Source organism: Bicyclus anynana, chromosome 23 (assembly GCF_947172395.1).
Source record: "Bicyclus anynana chromosome 23, ilBicAnyn1.1, whole genome shotgun sequence".
NCBI classification, from domain to species: domain Eukaryota; kingdom Metazoa; phylum Arthropoda; class Insecta; order Lepidoptera; family Nymphalidae; genus Bicyclus; species Bicyclus anynana.
In genome coordinates this window covers 3,606,279-3,624,247 of record NC_069105.1, presented here as the reverse complement: position 1 = coordinate 3,624,247, position 17,969 = coordinate 3,606,279, and the positions used below count along the sequence as shown (strand labels likewise).

Genomic DNA, 17,969 nt, shown 5'->3' with positions numbered 1-17,969 from the left:
CAATGCGATGTGCGGATTGTTGACTTTAGTTCAGTTCCTGAGGTACATTTTACATTTGAGTAAGTTGTTTTTCTTATTTGGTATTTGTTAAGGGTTAAGTTTTCTTACTGTGTACCAGGGGCGATGGTTCCTAACAACCCGATTCCTAATGGGTTCGGTTACCTTTTCACTAAAAATCCACGAGTTTTACGGGCGCAAATAATTTAAGACACCGGGTAGGTTTCCATCCCTACGTCATTGACATTCCTAGGACTCGTACGAAGCGATTTGCTTCTTCGTTTCTTATATGTATGGCTAGGGTATGGAACTCTCTCCCGAAGTCAGTATTTCCTAATTCTTACAACTTGGGCATCTTTAAGATGAGAGTGAATAGGCATCTTCTAGGCAAGCACGTATCACCTTAGGCCACATCTACACTTACCATCAGGTGAGATCGTGGTTAAGCGCGAGCTTATTTTGTATAAAAAAAAAATACATTCAGACTAAAAACTACATGAAAGGGTTACCCATGACGTCGTGTAGAAACCGAAAGGTGTGTGGATTTTCATCCTGTTATCAAGTTAGCCCGCTTCCATATTAGATCACATCATCACTTATTATCAGGTGAGGTTGTAGTCAAGGCATATGTTTTCTGTGGTCAAGGGCTAACTTTAAAAAAAATCATTTCTTAAGCAAGACGTTGTCAATGGCGATAATGAGTGGACCACTCGACTCAACTCAACTGAAACGCATTGTAAAGGACAGAAAAGGTTTTAATTTTTGATTTTAATGGGGATGATGGTGATGATGATATTTCTCAAATCATTTTTAAGCCATGCCAGGAACTTTAGTCGGTCTCATTCCCAGGTTTAATCTAATGCAATTCTTGACATTGTATATGTATTCATAATGTAATTGTGTGATAGATCCATATCTATATTTTCAAACGCAAATCTAAAACAGTTTTCTCCCTAATTTAGTCTAATTAACCTATTTATTATTCTTTTTATGTATCTATTCGAGTATTCAATTACGCATGTTGAGGTAACCTATAAGTGGGTCTATGACACAACAACTTCACTAATCTATGTTTTTGTAAAACTCAATTTTAATTGTCATAACCTGTTGGTACCCTATAAAAATAAATAAATAAATAAATAAATTGTTGGGTTTAGCAACTGGTCACTTAAAGAATTTCATCTACTATAGTAGTATTATATTTTTATTTAATACAATATTATGCAATAAATTTAATAAATGAATAATAAAACATACTAAAGCCTTAGCCCTTAAGGTGGGTACAGATTGGTGCAATGCAACATGTAATGCAACATGCAATGCAAGAATTTGACGTCCACATTGCTGCAATGTATCACGAATGCTCTTGGTTTGGACGCCTCGCGCGCACGAACTGCGCCGGGGTCGCGCACGCTCCGAGCGTTACAACTCGTGCGCGGTTCGATCCGAGATTTGTCGGTTTTTGGTACGAACACAAAGGGGCGCGCAGTGTGCGCAGGACTGAGCCGACTGATTCGTAGTCAATGCGCGTACCGCGCGCGCCACACGTCCAAGGCAGCAGGGAACATGCAATGTAAGGCAAAATATTACATTACATGTTGCATTGCACCAATCTGTACCCACCTTTAGGTGTACGACGGGACGGCTAAAACTCACATGCCGTGCGAACTACCTGCAGTCTTATTCACTAAATTTGACGGGTGTACGTATGTATGACATATGCGAAATTGACATTCTATGTAAATGTCATCCGGTGCATACCGACAACCCTTCGTGGATTTCATACAGTAGGTAGATGACATTGCTCAATTGATTTGATGTTTATTTTAACAGAATAATAAAGACCAAAATATTAAATAGGTCAACTGCTTGTAAGTAGATAATATGCCAAAAGGATAAGCAGTGTATTTTTGCATCTATACAATGCGCACCACTGGCCACAGGCTATGTCAACATAGTAAAACTGTCACAAAACAATTACAATGAACAATAGCAGTCAATAAACGCCTCTGTTTGCACTAAAGCCGCCATGCTGTATCGTATAAATGGCTTCCTAATGGAGAATCAATACGTTCCGCCGGTCGTCGGTCGCTGATGATTAATTATTCATAGGCTCGTACTCGCGGCGTCTGTTACCAGTAGACAACAACTGACTGAGTAGACCGAGAGCCTGTGGTGCCCAGACATCGTCGTCATCAACTCACTGCTGAGCTCGAGTCTCCTCTCAGAATTAGAGGGGTAAGGCCAATAGTCTACCTGAGGAAACCTGCATACCTGAGAATTTTCTTAATTCTGTACGTGTGTGAAGTCTGCCAATCCGCATTGGGCCAGCGTTGTGGACTATTGGCCTAACCTTTCTTATATTTAGCGGGGACTCGAGCTCAGCAGTGAGCCGAATAAGGTTTGATAACGAACGAACGAAAGAAAGTTTGGTACAGATAAAAATAGACATATACAAATAGATAAGTATGGTAGCCAAATATATGCTGCAGATCCTTAATTGTCCAAGTGGATTTAGCCCATGTTACTCACTGATAGTGTAGCTTCTAATGGTGCTAAAATAGTCAAAGTCGACCAAGCACTTTTGGAACCTGTTCGCTACAAACAATAACATAAAATTGAAAATTTAGGTTAAGCCGAAAATCTCGCGGGCGTCCACTAGTGAATAATAAATTAATGGATAATAGTGGTTATTGGTTATACTTGAACGCTATTAAGTTAACTGGTACTTACTCAGTTCAGTAAGACATGCGTGCGCGCGTTAGCCCGATGCGCGTTGAACCGCAACCTTTACCTAATCGCTTCACTGTTGCAACACTTCGTAACGTTACCGGTTTTTGCGTTATAATTAATTACTTGTACCGTATGTTTCTCATTGGCATACATTATTTATTAGACATTATTAGTTTTAAGCCTCGATAGTTCCACAATTATGGAATCGTCTTTGAGAATTCTCCGCCCGTTGGCCTGGCGACAATTTTTGTAATGCTAGAAGTTGGTACGACTTCGAGTATACTTCGTACTCAATCAATCAATCAATCAATTTATTTATTTGCAGATACATGCATTATTTATACAGGTGGTCGGTAGATGTAGATGGTAAATGTATCTTGCCAATTAGGCATGCAAATTATTTATTAAGTATTTAATGATTCAAATGACAATTTCACCATTTAAAATTTACATCTTTACAATAACTACTCTAAGGTCGTACCCACTTATTTAAAGCCCGTCTTACAGCGAGCGATGGAACGAGCTATGTTCGGAGTATCTCTGAATGATCGAATCAGAAATGAGGAGATCCTTATAGACACAGATAGAGACATAGCTCAACGAGTCGCGAAGCGTCATCATGGACAAGACTTCCAAACATCATCATGGAAGATGGCGTCCTATCTTATTTAAGGGCGTAAATAATGTTAGAATAAGAACTTGGAACTATTTTCTTACAGACAAACGAGCAGAATATAGAGAAATATTAATATATTTAAAATTATTGATTTACTCGTATGTTCTACTGTCTATTAGTACCTACCTACTCCTTTATGTTCTCGATTTATGGTAATTTTATTTAGTTCATTCAGTTTGAACACTGCTTTTGTGTATTATAAAATAAAACTACTTATAACAGAGTACAACATATTGCAGACCAATGACAATATTCCACGTCTCATTCCGTTTAGTCTGAGTCTGACTATATATTTGACAATAAAAACTGTTCTCTCGTCGAGTGGCTATAACGATTGCGGACAGAACGAGCGCCGTAACGAACCGAACGTGACATTTTGTAACTGTGCAATAACATAACAAACGGTGCAATAACACAATAACACCGGCCGGTGATTCCATTAATTGGAGATTTACATGTGGTGTAGCATGAATCTGTACTGTATTCTTAATAGCATAATAGTTTAAATATCTAGTTGCAAAGCGTGCTCTCCAAGGCACTGTAGTTGGGGGCCAATGAAAAGAAGTTTTCTGGTGGGAGGCTTCGGCCGTGGCTAGTTACCCAACCGAAAAAGCCGTACTGTCAAGCGATTTAGCGTTCCGGTACGATGTCGTGTAGAAACCTAAAAGGGGTGTGGATTTTCATCCTCCTCCTAACTAGTGCTTCCATCTATTTTTTTTTATTTTTTGTTTGTTTTAATTCAATTTGTATTTTTGTATTTCTGTATTTTCGTGTTTTAATTTAATTTAATTTGTAGTATTGTAAATAGTTTGTAATATTTTTTAATTTTTAGAATTAAGATAAATATTGTAGTTAGATAACATAAACTATGTATTATATTTTTTACATATTGTAAACGTTGTGAAGATCTGTAATAAGTTGAACATTCACCATTGGGCACAATGTATGTAATCAATATGTATACACGATACAATGTTCTGCGGTTGGTCTTCCTAAATAAATAAATAAATCTAAGACTGCATCATCACTTACCATCAGGTGAGATTGTAGTCAAGAGCTAACTTGTAAAGAATTAAAAAAAAAAGAAAATATAAAATCTTAAATTAACCCCAGTTAACCTAAAATGTATATCTATGAAAAACCACAAGTGCACCTTGGAGGTCATCGATTTAGTCACAAAGCTGATTTAGTCTAAAAGCTGATTTTCATCAATAGGCACAAAAATGTCAGAACGCGAGGCCGTAAAAAAGTCAATTAAAAAAAAATTAAATACGTAGGCGCAATGCAAGCTGTTAAAAGTTCGCTGAACCGTGTACCGCTTGTTTGCGGGCGTACATTGAAATTATAAAGTTTTCTCGTTCAAATGTTTCCACCGTGCTATGCTACAGAATACAATCCGCGCGATTTAATTATGCGTTAATTAATTTCGCTGCTTAATGAACTAACTAACTATTCTAAAATTAAATAGAGCGTGCGCTGAGATTTCGGTTTAAATTAAATTTCTTTGTTTTATTGCGCTTCTGTTTTAATTCGCTGTTTCATCAGAATGTTGTGAAACGGACCCTTAGCATTTTAATTTGCAAAAATGCTAAGGGTCCGTTTCACAACATTCTGATGTGTCTGATTATTCACATATTTTACTTTCTTTTCAACTATATTTTTATACTAATACATTAAAAGCATTAAAATCCCAGCGGATGTCGCTATTTCGAGATCTAGACCAGACATTTTCCTTTTGTTCTAACAAACTAAGTGAATACTTATAGAGCTTACTGTGCCGTGGGAGACTAACATTACGAAGGACCACAGTATAAAAGTGAATAAATATTATGAGCTAACTAAAAATGGCTATGTAGTTAGTCTGTACGTCGTAGACGTAGGTACGAGAGGATTACCAGCAAAATCTCTCTATAACTTGCTTCAAGACCTTGGTCTCTCTAGAAGTGCAGCTAGTTCTATATTAGAACGAGTATCCAAAGCTGCTCTAATAGGATCTTACCAAATTTTGCTAGGCAGGGAGAACAACACGAGCAGAGAACGGGGAGTGTTGATCGATCGTCAAGGAATTCCTTAACCCTACACCCTGTAGTCACAAGTTCAGGACTCTGCTCGGAGTCCTTACAAAACGCCTATGTCCTGCAGTGTACGTCCATCGGCTGATTTTGATTACGACCACAATCTTTTATAATCATCATTGGTAACTCATATTCGGCTGACTGTATAATCACGAATGAGAGGGGTTAGGCTAATAGAATGTGAGGGGTTAGGCTAATAGTTCACCACGCGACCCAATTGGTAGACTTTACAAAAGTATACGAACTAAAAAAATTCTGTGGCAAACTTCTTCAAGATGATTTCATTCACCGTTTGAAACGTGATATTTAATTTCTTAATATGCAAATAACGGCAAAATTGGAGGCGCACCGGATCGGATTCCAACTTACGCCCTCCGAGGCAGACTTAACAGCAGGGCCAAGGAAGCAGGAGAGTTTAATGCGCAAACTCTTGTTGCTCGTATGTTAGCGAGCGAAGACGAATGGTACAATGCGCTAACACGCTTCGAACATTAATGGTTCGGAAGCAAACGAGAGAAAGAACAAGAGAAAAAGGAACGCTAGGAATGATAAGTGATCGGTAAGCAGGAAGTAATGCTACGCGGTTCTGTGCTGACTGCTGACCCAGGAGTTTTGGGGGATTATTTTTAGTCCGTGCGAGTCGGACATGTCATGCCTGACGGTAGAATTCCGTAGGGATTTTTTCCTCCCAGCTAAGAAAAAAAAACTCTCCGAGGCAGTGGTCATATCCACTGGGCTGTCACGGCTTGAATTTTTATTGGTGAAAGAACATTTAATATGGGCCTTTATTAGTTTCAGAATATAGTGGTAACAAACAAACAAAAATCAAATTTAATCTCTTTATAACATTACTTTAGACAAGTGCTTAATGATAACAGTCTCGAGTGAGTTATACCAGTTATCATGATTGTTGTTCCGTTCCACAACTACTTTTACTTTCCTCAATATAACTCGACCTTGACTTGGGGACCTTTCTGTCATAGTATGCCGTGTTACGTTAGTATGGTTGGTGGGTGCGAGTCCTAGGTCGGATTGTAGAAATAAGTGTGTTTTACAGTCTAGTCAGGAAGGTAGTGGACACACCTCGGTATCACGTAAACCTTCTTTTTTTATTATCTACAAGTTAGCCCTTGACTACAATCTCACCTGATGGTAAGTGATGATGCAATCTAAGTTGGAAGCGGACTAACTTATTAGGCGGAGATAACTAGTCACGGTCGAAGCCTCCCACCAGCCGGATCTGGACCAATTAAGAAAACCTCAATCGGCCCAGCCGAGTATTGAACCCAGGACCTCCGTCTTGTAAATCCATCACGCAAACCATTGCGTCACGGAGGCCGTCAAAAGCCATATTGAAGCAGCATGGTGGATCAAGCTCTATATTTCAGGAGCGAGGTATTGCCCTAGTGGGCCGTTAAAATAGGCTAATACATAATGAATCTTTGAATGGTTTTTCAAATCAAACAAATCAATTGGTACGTCTTTGTCAATAGATGATAATCTCTCTCTGTACATCATCCCCATCCGACACTCAAACCTTGGACTTCAATATCTAAATTCGTAAAAGCTAGCCACTGAACCAATGAATCAGCAAAATAAAAATGACTTTACAAAATCGCAGTTAACAAAAAGAACTCGATTCATTCTAGAATGGCCGGTGAGGCAGAGCTAAAAGAACCAAAAAGTTTTTATATGTACAATCAGCTGAGGAGCATCGTCTATGCTCTATAGTGTAGTTTGTGGCCAGGGTTGTCACCATGTACCTCTCGTTTTATTTTTTCATAGATTTGCTGCATTTTAGTTTTATTGTAAAGGTGCACAAGTGAAATGGTTCAGCATGAGCGTTTTATATAATAAATTCGATTTAAGTATAGTTGCCTTCGCTTCGCCTTACTAAAGCACGACTCAACTTGAGCGTCTTTAAGATATTGTAGAGTCTTTATGATATTTTGAACTGTTGAATTCCTGTTTCATAATAGGTTACCTATTTTGAGAAAAGTAAATTTTTAAAATTTCTTGAATTTAGTTTTTTTTTCGCTCTGTATATTGTTTCAATAGAAAACATGGAACGGCTTTTCTTATAATATTTATTATTTCACCCGTGTGGTTCCCGTTCTCGTAGGAATAAGGGCATAAAATATAGCCTAAATTGCACTCGGTGATTGTGTAGCTTCCCAATATAATTTTTCAAATCGCTTCAGTAATTTCAGAGTCTATTCAATGCATGCAATCAAACATACAAACAACCCGGTTTCACAGTTCCCGCGCAGTTTCCATTCCCATGGGTATACCTACAATTACATGGATAAAATTTAACCAACGTTACTCAGTAAAGATGTAGTTTTCAAATGAAAAACCTTCAGTTTTAACTGCGCAGTTGTATGTTGTTTAGCGCCAATAGCTCAACGTTAAACCTCCTATGACCTCTCGGTTATGGATTCAAACCGCTGGATTATTGTCGTACCCACTCATAACACAGACCTTTCTGACTAATTGGAGAGGAACGGGAACATTGGTCATATTATACAAAAAAAATGTAATAGTAATATTAGTTTAGACTGTAGCAACCCTACCAGGGAGGGCGCCCTCCCTCCTCGATGCCCTCTTCGTTCAGTCGACTGCCGGCCGCGCGTGTACATGCACTATTGCTCGCGTCCGCCATTTTGTTTTATAGCGGTTCCATTTTTAAACAGTGCCCTATTAGTGACATTTATTTTTTAATTGGGTGTTTTTAAAAAGTGATTTTTACGTAAAGTGAGAACATTTTTCATTCTGTGCGCTAACGGTGTACGAAGGTTTTTTTAATGCTTTTGTAAATTAGTTATAATTTTCGTGTTTTACTTAATGTTTATTGTGTTAGTTATTAAGTTATAGCGTGATTATATTCGTGTCTAGGTCAACATTTAAAAGGTTTTGAGTTAATTCCATTCATTAGTTTTGTTAGGTACCCACCAATATAATAATATTTTACGAACAGTTGAATGGATTTAGTCATTTAAAAATGACCTACTTATTTCATTGCTTATCCTACGTACTTATTTAATAATTTAATTTTAATTTATAATGTTGATATATTTTAAGCAAGTACTTAGAAAGCACGGTGATTTTGGCTGTTTTTCTATCTGTTAGGTATGCACACAGAATAAAGATGATCCAGAATGAGTATTTTCAAGCAAAGTGATGAAGCCGGTCAAACCGATAAAAAAAGAAACGTCACGCGTCTCCTTGACATCCGCTTAAACAAACTATTTCCATAATTTGTATTTCAAATTTAACACTAGCAAAGTAAAGTAATATAGTAATAATTAATAAGTACCAATAAAAAAAAACTCCATCTTATTTCTTTAGTTTTTGGGAACAGTTTTTAAAATATTTAAAAACATAAGACGCTATTTTTCTTGAATAATATTGAAAATTACTGATGCGACGCTTCGTGTCGTGCTGACTCGAGAATTTATTGGTATTTAATTTTGTATTTTAAAAGGCTACGACACCGTCGTGTTTTGTGCGCTCTATCTGCCTATTATTCTTTAATCTGCTTAATAGTCATTACGTATTAGGCCTAGGTTTTTTTTAGAATTTAAAGTACCATAACTGTTATTCATATTAATTTATTTTAAGTGAGTTTTAGCCGTGTTTTATAATAAATTAATAGGCCTAGTCTTATTAGAAAGTAATGTCATCATCATCATCTTTATTATCAACCCCTATTCGGCTCACTGCTGAGCTCGAGTCTCCTCTCAGAATGAAAGGGTTTAGGCCAATAGGTTTAGGGAAAGTAAAGTATCATTAACTATTGGGCTTGATTTTCGATTTCAGGGATATTGCTAGACTTAGCGTTTGCTGAAGAACATCTGGTGAACATTTAACTGGTGGGAGGCTTCGGCCGTGGCTAGTTACCACCCCACCGACAAAGACGTACCGCCAAGCGATTTAGCGCTCCGGTACGGTGTCGTGTAGAAACCGAAAGGAGTGTGGATTTCATCCTCCTCCGAACAAGTTAGCCCGCTTCCATCTTAGATTGCATCATCACTTGCCATCAGGTGAGATTGTAGTCAAGGGCTAACTTGTAGAGAATAAAAAAAAAATATCGATTTATGGACTAACTAGCGGACGCCCGCCACTTCGTCTGAGTGGGATTCAGTTTTTTCACAAATCCCATGGGAACCATGGATTTTGCGGGATGAAAAGTAGACTATGTGTTAATTCAGAGTAAAATCTATTTCCATTCCAAATTTTAGCCAAGTAACATCCAAACGTACATCCATACAAACTTTCGCGTTTATAATATTAGTAGGAAGTAGGATTCTATGTTGACGGTACATGCATTCTTGGACTTATTCTTTACTGAATTTACATCGATTTGGGCGTAGTTTTTGCTGATGGTACATCTATTTGGGCTTAGTCTTTTGAATGCTCTACTTTTTGTAAGGTTTAAATAGTCACCTACTAACATATGTAGGTATCGGTTTTTAACAAAAAGTTTCTTATGGATGATCATGCTAATTTTATTGCAATATTGTTTTTTAGCATCCTTCATTGAAATTTAAATGAGCAATGACTTGTTGCTATATGATAATTAACCGTTATTACTGTAGTTATTGTAATAACCACCACATTTTCGCCGCGTTTACAGGACTTGTTTCATGGCGCGGAGTATATTTTTTTTCAATTAGCAACACGACCGTTTCGAGTTTCCGCCCCATTAGTGACCCAAAATGGGCGCCGAAAACGCGAATGATGGATCACTTCATAACAGGCTGGGTATTGGGTAATAGGGTGCGAACGGGATCGTGATCGATCAGGGTTGAACCCACGACCCGTGAGCGTTGCGTGACTATTGTACTAATTATATACGTAATATAATCGTAATATTGGGTTAGTAGATTGACTATTGCAAGCTTCCTCGTTTGTCCAGTGACTTCAGATCACAAGTCAAATTCAAAATTCAAAATTCAAAATTCATTTATTTCAAGTAGGCTCAGTTTACAAGCACTTTTGACACGTCAGTCTCCTTGTCAGTCACAAGGGATGAAGTCCTAAATAGATTTTTTAAACGACTTCAAAAAAAGGAGAGTTTTATTGAGAGAGTTTTTGGTTTGAAAGAGTATAGTTCGACATTGGTCTCATAAATTTTTTTCAAAAATCGGTTAAGTGATTTTGTGTTAAAATCAAAATAACTGAAATCAGTGAACAGAAGTTATTTTTTTAGTCGCTTATTAAACAACGAACGTTATTTAAACAAATAATACCTAAATATCGTCTATAATGTCGAGATGTGTGTTCAGGAAGTGTAAAAACTAATTATACATAAATATATAATGGAATTAAAGGCAAAATTAATGCATGTGTACACATAGTGGTGTAGCTAAATTCGGATCACTTTTTGCGGTGATTTTGTAGGCACGTAACTTATCTATAGTATAAAATTATCATTGGCTAGGACACATTAAAAACAGAAAAATAAAACCTTTTTTTTATTTATAGTCTCTTACGATGGCATTACTGATCTACATCATGTTAGCTTTCTCTCTTTAAGGGTTGAAACAAACTCTCCTCTTTCTAAAGGTTAAGAACCCTATAACCATACATTAAGCGTCACAATCAGGCATCAGCGCTGGTTAGGGTTCAAAGCTAAATCAGTGCGGCATCACGCCGGCTACAATTTAACAAAATGGCGCGTAATCTGGAGCATGGGGTCGTTGACCTCCACAACAACCATACAATTTATGGTATGGCCGTATTTACTCTATTTTAGTTCACATACGTTGCCTATTCGTAATGTTGTTAATTGTAGTATTTTTGGTCTGATGCCTGTCTATTCTACTGGCTACTAGACTTTTTTTTTAATTCTTTACAAGTTAGCCGTTAACTACAATCTCATCTGATGAGTGATGATATAATCTAGGATGGAAGCGGGCTAACTTGTTAGGTGGAGGATGAAAATCCACACTCCCTTCGGTTTCTACACGACATTGTAGAAACCGAAGGGAGTGTGGCGTGTGAATTGGCGGTCCGTCTTTGCCGGTAGGATGATAACTAACTAACTAACCTAACCTAACTTAGATTTGACTAAATGATACTTATAATTAACAATAACAACATTTAACTAATGGAAGAATTAAGTGTTTAAAAAAATTAGGCTTGGCACTGGCCACCGCTCCGATTTTCTTTGTTTTTCTTTTTTCTTTGACTTGTCCATTGTAATTTTTTACTATTCTTATTATGCCCGCTGTAATCCTTTTGTGATTCCATGGTTTATTTTTATCCTGATTGACAATTTAAAGGTTTTACCGAAAAATAACACGTTAAATTGTAATCAGTATTTTCAGTTCACAATATGACGGCAGATTATAATATCACGAGTGAGATTTTAAACTAACGTATTTTACAATCTAACAGCGAAAAACGTTCGACCCCTACTTCAACCTTTTTTGAGTTTATATTCGCGACAAAAAGTATCCTAAAACCTTTCTTGCATTATGGTCCCTAATCACGCCAAGTTTCATTTGAATACATTCAGTAGTTTCAGGGTGATGTCCGGTCAACATAAAGACGTACAGACAGACACAAAAAATAATAAAAATATATGTTTAGTTTCATTATCGATTATACAAGTATAATAGCCCACCAACAAAAATTATCAAAATATCTTCCATGTATAGAATTGGACCTGCTACAGTTTCATGACAAATTTTATTTTAGCTTACATTAGCTAGGTATCTTGCAGTAAGAATGGGTGCCAACCCTAAATACAGAACAGATCCAACAAATATATCTCCGGGTCTAGCTCATAAAATGCAATTTAATTATTAGCCAGCAGTCGGGTCTAAGGTCAAATAACCACTTAATGTATTTAAAAAAGACAATAATAAAACTGAATACATTGATATTTCCAAATTGGACATGACCTTACCGTACACTACGGTTAGAAAGTCGTATTTCGATATTTAATGTTGTAATAACTTGTTAAAACAATTATTATGATTAATATATTACATGGATGCCCATGACTTCGTTCACGCGCGCTGAGGTAGCCTTAACTGCCTCGAATTATCATAGGCAAGTTCGTTGATGACACTCCCATGATATGCGGACGACGGGGGGAAAGACTGCGCAGGTGTGAAATCGTGCGTGCGGGGAAGTGAGGTGCATCAGTCGTGGGTTTTTCACTCATCGCTACACGATGGCCCGCGCGAACCATCGGGAGTATTACGAACGAAGTTTCGAAGCAATAGGCTATGAATTTGGCCAAGAAATTCTATGTAGAAGCTATGAGTTGGGAAGTTAGTGGCGTTGCTCCTATCCCTCGTAGAATATGCTAAGCCATTCATTATCAACCCATATTCGGCTCACTGCTGAGCTCGAGTCTCCTCTCAGAATGAGAGGGGTTAGGCCTTAGTCCACCAAGCTGGCCTTTGACGGACTTCACACACGCAGAAAATTAAGAAAAATTCTTTGTCTCCTCACGATGTTTTTCCTTCACCGCTAAGCCATAGGTGCCGATATCATTAACATACCATACTCAATGGTGTAGCTATCCAGGGGCTAGGGTTGCCAGGTCGGCTAACCTAATAGCCGGACAAACCTAGTAGACATTCGGGTAGAAAGGGTGTCCTACATTATTGAGGATTTTGTCTCGATATGTAAAATCATGCTTTTTTGATTATTAAATCTTGTTAAATTCTAGTGAAATAATAAGTAATAAATATCAAATAAGAAGTAAATAAAATCGAATGTCACATTGTTACAATGTCAATGTACTCAAGGACGCCTAGACCAATTTCAAAAATATTTTTTTTGTTTTAAACGGTATACTACCCATTTTGTTCCATTGTCATTTGTCAAGATCTGATGATGGAATTCTGGAGAAATTACAAAAATTATATAGGTGCCTAGTGTGTTCGTAAATTTTTCCCTTTATGACTTTAAAGCGCTACAATTTCGTTAAAGTATGGAATCAATCTGATGATGGAGCCATAATACAGACGAGAGAACTCCTCAACGATTTACAGCAATTACCTTGTGTTTGGGCTTGATTAATTTGTAATAATGAGGAATTTCTACATAGATAGGTTGTGACTGTCATTAGGGCTCTGGTGATGAAGACCAAAGACAATTAAGGGAACTCTTTAACGGTTTACTGTAACTACATCGTGTTTGGCCTTGATTAATTCGTATTGCTGAGAACTTTCTACCTAGATGGTTTATGACTGTCATTAGGGGTCTGATGATGAAAACCCTTAATGACAGGTACAATATATCACCGGCTTAGCACCACCTTCATACTGATCAGCAGGTAGAACATATCAGGTTTTGAAGTCGGTTGTATTTTTTTTTAATTTATTATTTTCGCTTTCGGGAGATGCGTAAATTTATTGCTCCATACCATTTTAAAAAGGTGGTATGAAAATTGGTTTTTTATTATGACATGGTGGTATAATTATTTTTTTTAAAACCAATTAAAGTAAACAATATGGCAATTTATTTTCATTATACAAATTACTAGAATAGTAAAGACTTTTAATCAGATTTTAGAACAAGATAGGTAATTGAAGCTACGCGCTGAACATTTTAGTTTTAGGCATTTGAAAGGTTTAATCCAGCGATTCAGAGCAAAACCCGGCCTGAAGCGACCTACAAAGCTAAGCCTAGATCCACTGGCATTACCACTATTGCTGGCTTTATTAAATTTAAATTCAGGTCTTTTAAATGAGAACAGTTATAGCATATTTTGAATGACCATTACATTTGTTATTAATTCTATGGATTAAACAAATATACTTATAACCATTAAATCATGTCATCTTGTAGATATTGTCATAGCTCAGTGGATTAAATATCAAATAGGCTACTTTTTATCCCGAAAAAATCTATGATTTCCCGAGATTGGCGAAAACTGATGATTTTATGACATGAATGTTTTTTACTCTTTTACGCCTCGACTACTGAACCTAATTAGCTGATTATAGTATGGATTAACACATAAGCTACTTTTATCCCGGAAAAATCCATGGTTCCCGAGGGATTTATGAAAACTAAATTCCACGCGGACGAAGTCGCGGGTGTCCGCTTGTTGATTATAAAACACGTCTAAAACTCACTTGATATAACGTCGGAGTATGCCCGAATAGTTTCAAACCCATACGGAGCCCTTAGTCATGAGCTGTTTCAATTAATATGAATAACACTCATGATAGTTTAAACGCTTCTAGGTATATGAAATCACGTTTAATTTTAACTAAACCAGTTATTTAATTACAGCTAGTCCTTAATCTTACCTAAGTTTAATTACGTGGAACACGTCCTCATTATATGTGTATTTTTTGTTAATTTTGGATTAAGTAAAAAAAAAAATAGGTACCAAAAAAGCCACTTCGAATTGAACGCAAAAAGTAGTATAGGTAGGTTAATTAACATGATACTGTCAGTGTTTTTAAAGTCGGGAGTGATATTTAATTATTAATTTTTAATTTTATTACTACTTGTTTTTTTATTGAGTTTCATGACTTTACAAATTACCGATCGCTTTGGCGCAGTTGGTAATGCCATGATTTCCAAAGGTCCTGGAATCGATTTTAGCTCAGACTTGATACTTTTTTCTCCATTTCTCTATCTAAGTTCTATAATTAAGAGCGCGCAGCGCGTCGGTACGTTATGGATAAAATTCGAAGGGCAAACGAGACTCCAAATTATGATTTTCACGTGAGTGCAAATCGGCAACGGAGCGATTGACGCGCGACGCAAATTTTATGACGTGAGCGCCAAAACCATTTTTACCTATTTGCAAGTAAATTAAACAACATAACGAAAAACAAAATGGCCATAAGTTCAAGATATATACCTAATTTTCTATACAAAACAAAAATTTAAGAAAATAACTTTGCTTTTCCTGACATTGAAAGCAAAATGTGAGCAAAACATGTATTTTTCAAAAAAATAAACTATCGAGAAAAGTTTTACAAATTGTGTATTTTTTATAGTCATAACGAAGCTACTTTGCACTAATAAGCACTTTGAAATATCATTCTCCCAAATATCAGGCTCCTAACTTTTCCAGAATCTGAGATCCAGAACCATTTTTAAACAACAAATCTTAAAACCGTGCATAGAAATCCTTAAAGAAAGTTTATGTCTATCAGTTGGTGATAATGATGATTGTTTATGTAAAAGACAAAGCTATTCTCTGCGTTTTTTTACAAAGTCTGAAGAGCTAGATTGTATAAAATGATGTAGGTAAATATATGACTATATCATAAATGCGACATCCGCTTTCGAATTACGATCACGTCGCGACGAAAGCGAGATCTCATTAGCGAACAAATACAACATAAACATACTCCATGTTACGTTCGCACGGTGTTAATTGCTCTTAAAAATTCACATGTAATGCTGAGCTCACACTCGCGCACTTCGTCGAGTGCTGCTTTAGATGAATGCTTCTTGTAAAGGCGTCGGACTGAATGTCAATTTCTGCTAGTATGCGACAGGGATGATTACAATTTTTTAATTGTATATAGATTAGGAGTATGCTAATAGTAAAGCAATTTTGTAGAAGTAACAGGATATCTGCGATCATTACTTTCGGAGCTACAGTGATTTAAAAGGTCATTTTTGCGACACTGCCATGATACCTGGAAAACTCCCCATACAAAATGACACGAATTAATGACGTCGTAGATCATAATGATCGTTAAATTTTTATGAAGACTTCCGTAGCGCGTTGGTATGAGTGGTAGATTTACATGATGGAGGCCCTGGGTACAAACCCCGACTGTGCTGATTGAGGTTTTCTTAATTGGTCCAGGTCTGGCTGGTGGGATGGTTCTGCCCTGGCTAGTTACCACCTTACCGTCAACGACATACCGCCAAGCGATTTAGCTTTCCGGTATAATGTCATGTAATAACCGATAGGGGTGTGGATTTTCATACTACTCTTAACTAGTTAGCACGTTTCCATCGTAAATTGTATCAGTAACTATCAGGTGAGATTGTGTTCAAGGGCTAACTTGTAATTTACTAAATAAAATAATAAAAAAATAATTACACTAGGAAGGTAAATTTTATGTAAAAATGTAAGTGAATTATACAAATATACAATAATACACATTACAAATATCTTTATGAAAATGTTCCCTATGATTTAAAAAAAATCACATGTAATGTCTCAGATCAACATTTCAAGTTATGTTTAACCTAAAACCATGATTAGGTAACTGAATGGCTTAACTATAATACGATGACCGACTCAATCAGGCTATGTTGTAGTTTTAGACAAGTTATGAAGCGATGAGTCATCACTTTCGATCTCAAACGTACTTGATCGTTGTGATCAGTAAAAAATACAATTTCTGAAGTGATGCTGTGTTATAGGCTAACAACTTCACACCAAGTGGACTATTTATTTTATTGTACTAGTTAACAGTAGATGCGGTATTGTATCTACTTACTACTACTACTACTACTTAACTAGTATAATAAAAATGTGCAAGGTAAAGTAGGTAAAATCAAAAAATATAGTATTAAAAAAATTATATGAGATAAAATTACATAACGTATACTGTCTATAAATTAATAGCATTAATTAGTATAATTTTATTTAAGAAGCACACTTAATTAATATTTATAATCGACCCAAAAAAGGAGGTCATTTAATCTTAATTTAGCGATGACTTCACATTTCCTTAAACAGAGTCATTTTGTGCTGTGCTGTGGTGGTTGAACGACAAATTGACTGTAAATAATTTAACTGATGTTAAGTTTGATTATTAGGTGTTTATGTATTAATAAATACATATATATACAATTTGAAATTTTTGTACCTTTAATTAAATGTTAGAAGACTAAAGAAAACAAATAAACCAATCGAAATTTTAGTTTTGTGCAGAAACCAACAGTTTTGTAACCATCTGGTTAAGGCAAAAACTTGACTATAGCTTGACAACTACATTCGTAACACTCCCGATGGTCCGCGCGGGCCGGAAGGCGTGTAGTGATGAATGAAAAACCCACGACTGATGCACCTTACTTCTCCGCATGCACGATTTCACACCCGCGCAGTCTTTCCCCTTGTCGCCCGCATATCATGGGAGTGTCATCAACAAATTTGCCAGACTATTAGACAATCTGGCGCATTCGTTTTTGTTCGCAGTTGTTGTGTGAAACGAAAATATTTTGAAAAATAAATATGTTTTTTTTATCGATAAACGCATCGCATATGACATCCACATGAGCAAATGTGATTCAGGCCTAAGATATTCTGTGTAATGACCTAACAAGAATAATTAACTTTCAAAATAATTAGGCACTTCCCATTCAGAGTACGTAATAGGAAAGAACGAATTATCCACTTCGATAACAAAACAAAGGTTCGCAGTTCACACATAAGTACGCTCGTTACACACCTCGCTCGTTGATAATGAATTACTTTACACCGAGTGTGAGAAAATGGGAAGTTTTCCGTTTTAACGCTCCAGCGCTTGCAGACG

The 17,969-nt window shown here is 36.5% G+C and overlaps 1 protein-coding gene across 12 annotated transcripts in view; it reads left to right on the top strand.

Moving 5' to 3' along the window:
• LOC112049978 (protein Fe65 homolog) overlaps window positions 1-17,969 on the top strand; it is an 87,669-nt gene that overhangs the window by 27,328 nt on the left and 42,372 nt on the right. For 4 of the 12 annotated variants that reach the window (XM_052888855.1, XM_052888853.1, XM_052888846.1 and 1 more), the window contains exon 1: window positions 8,103-8,268. The exons of 2 other annotated variants lie outside the window; for them this stretch is intronic. The gene's annotated coding sequence lies outside the window, so the exon portion shown is untranslated. Of the gene's footprint in view, window positions 1-8,102; window positions 8,277-17,969 lie in introns of those variants that run through there. 6 more of the 12 variants (XM_052888852.1, XM_052888847.1, XM_052888848.1 and 3 more) reach the window with 3 other exon arrangements.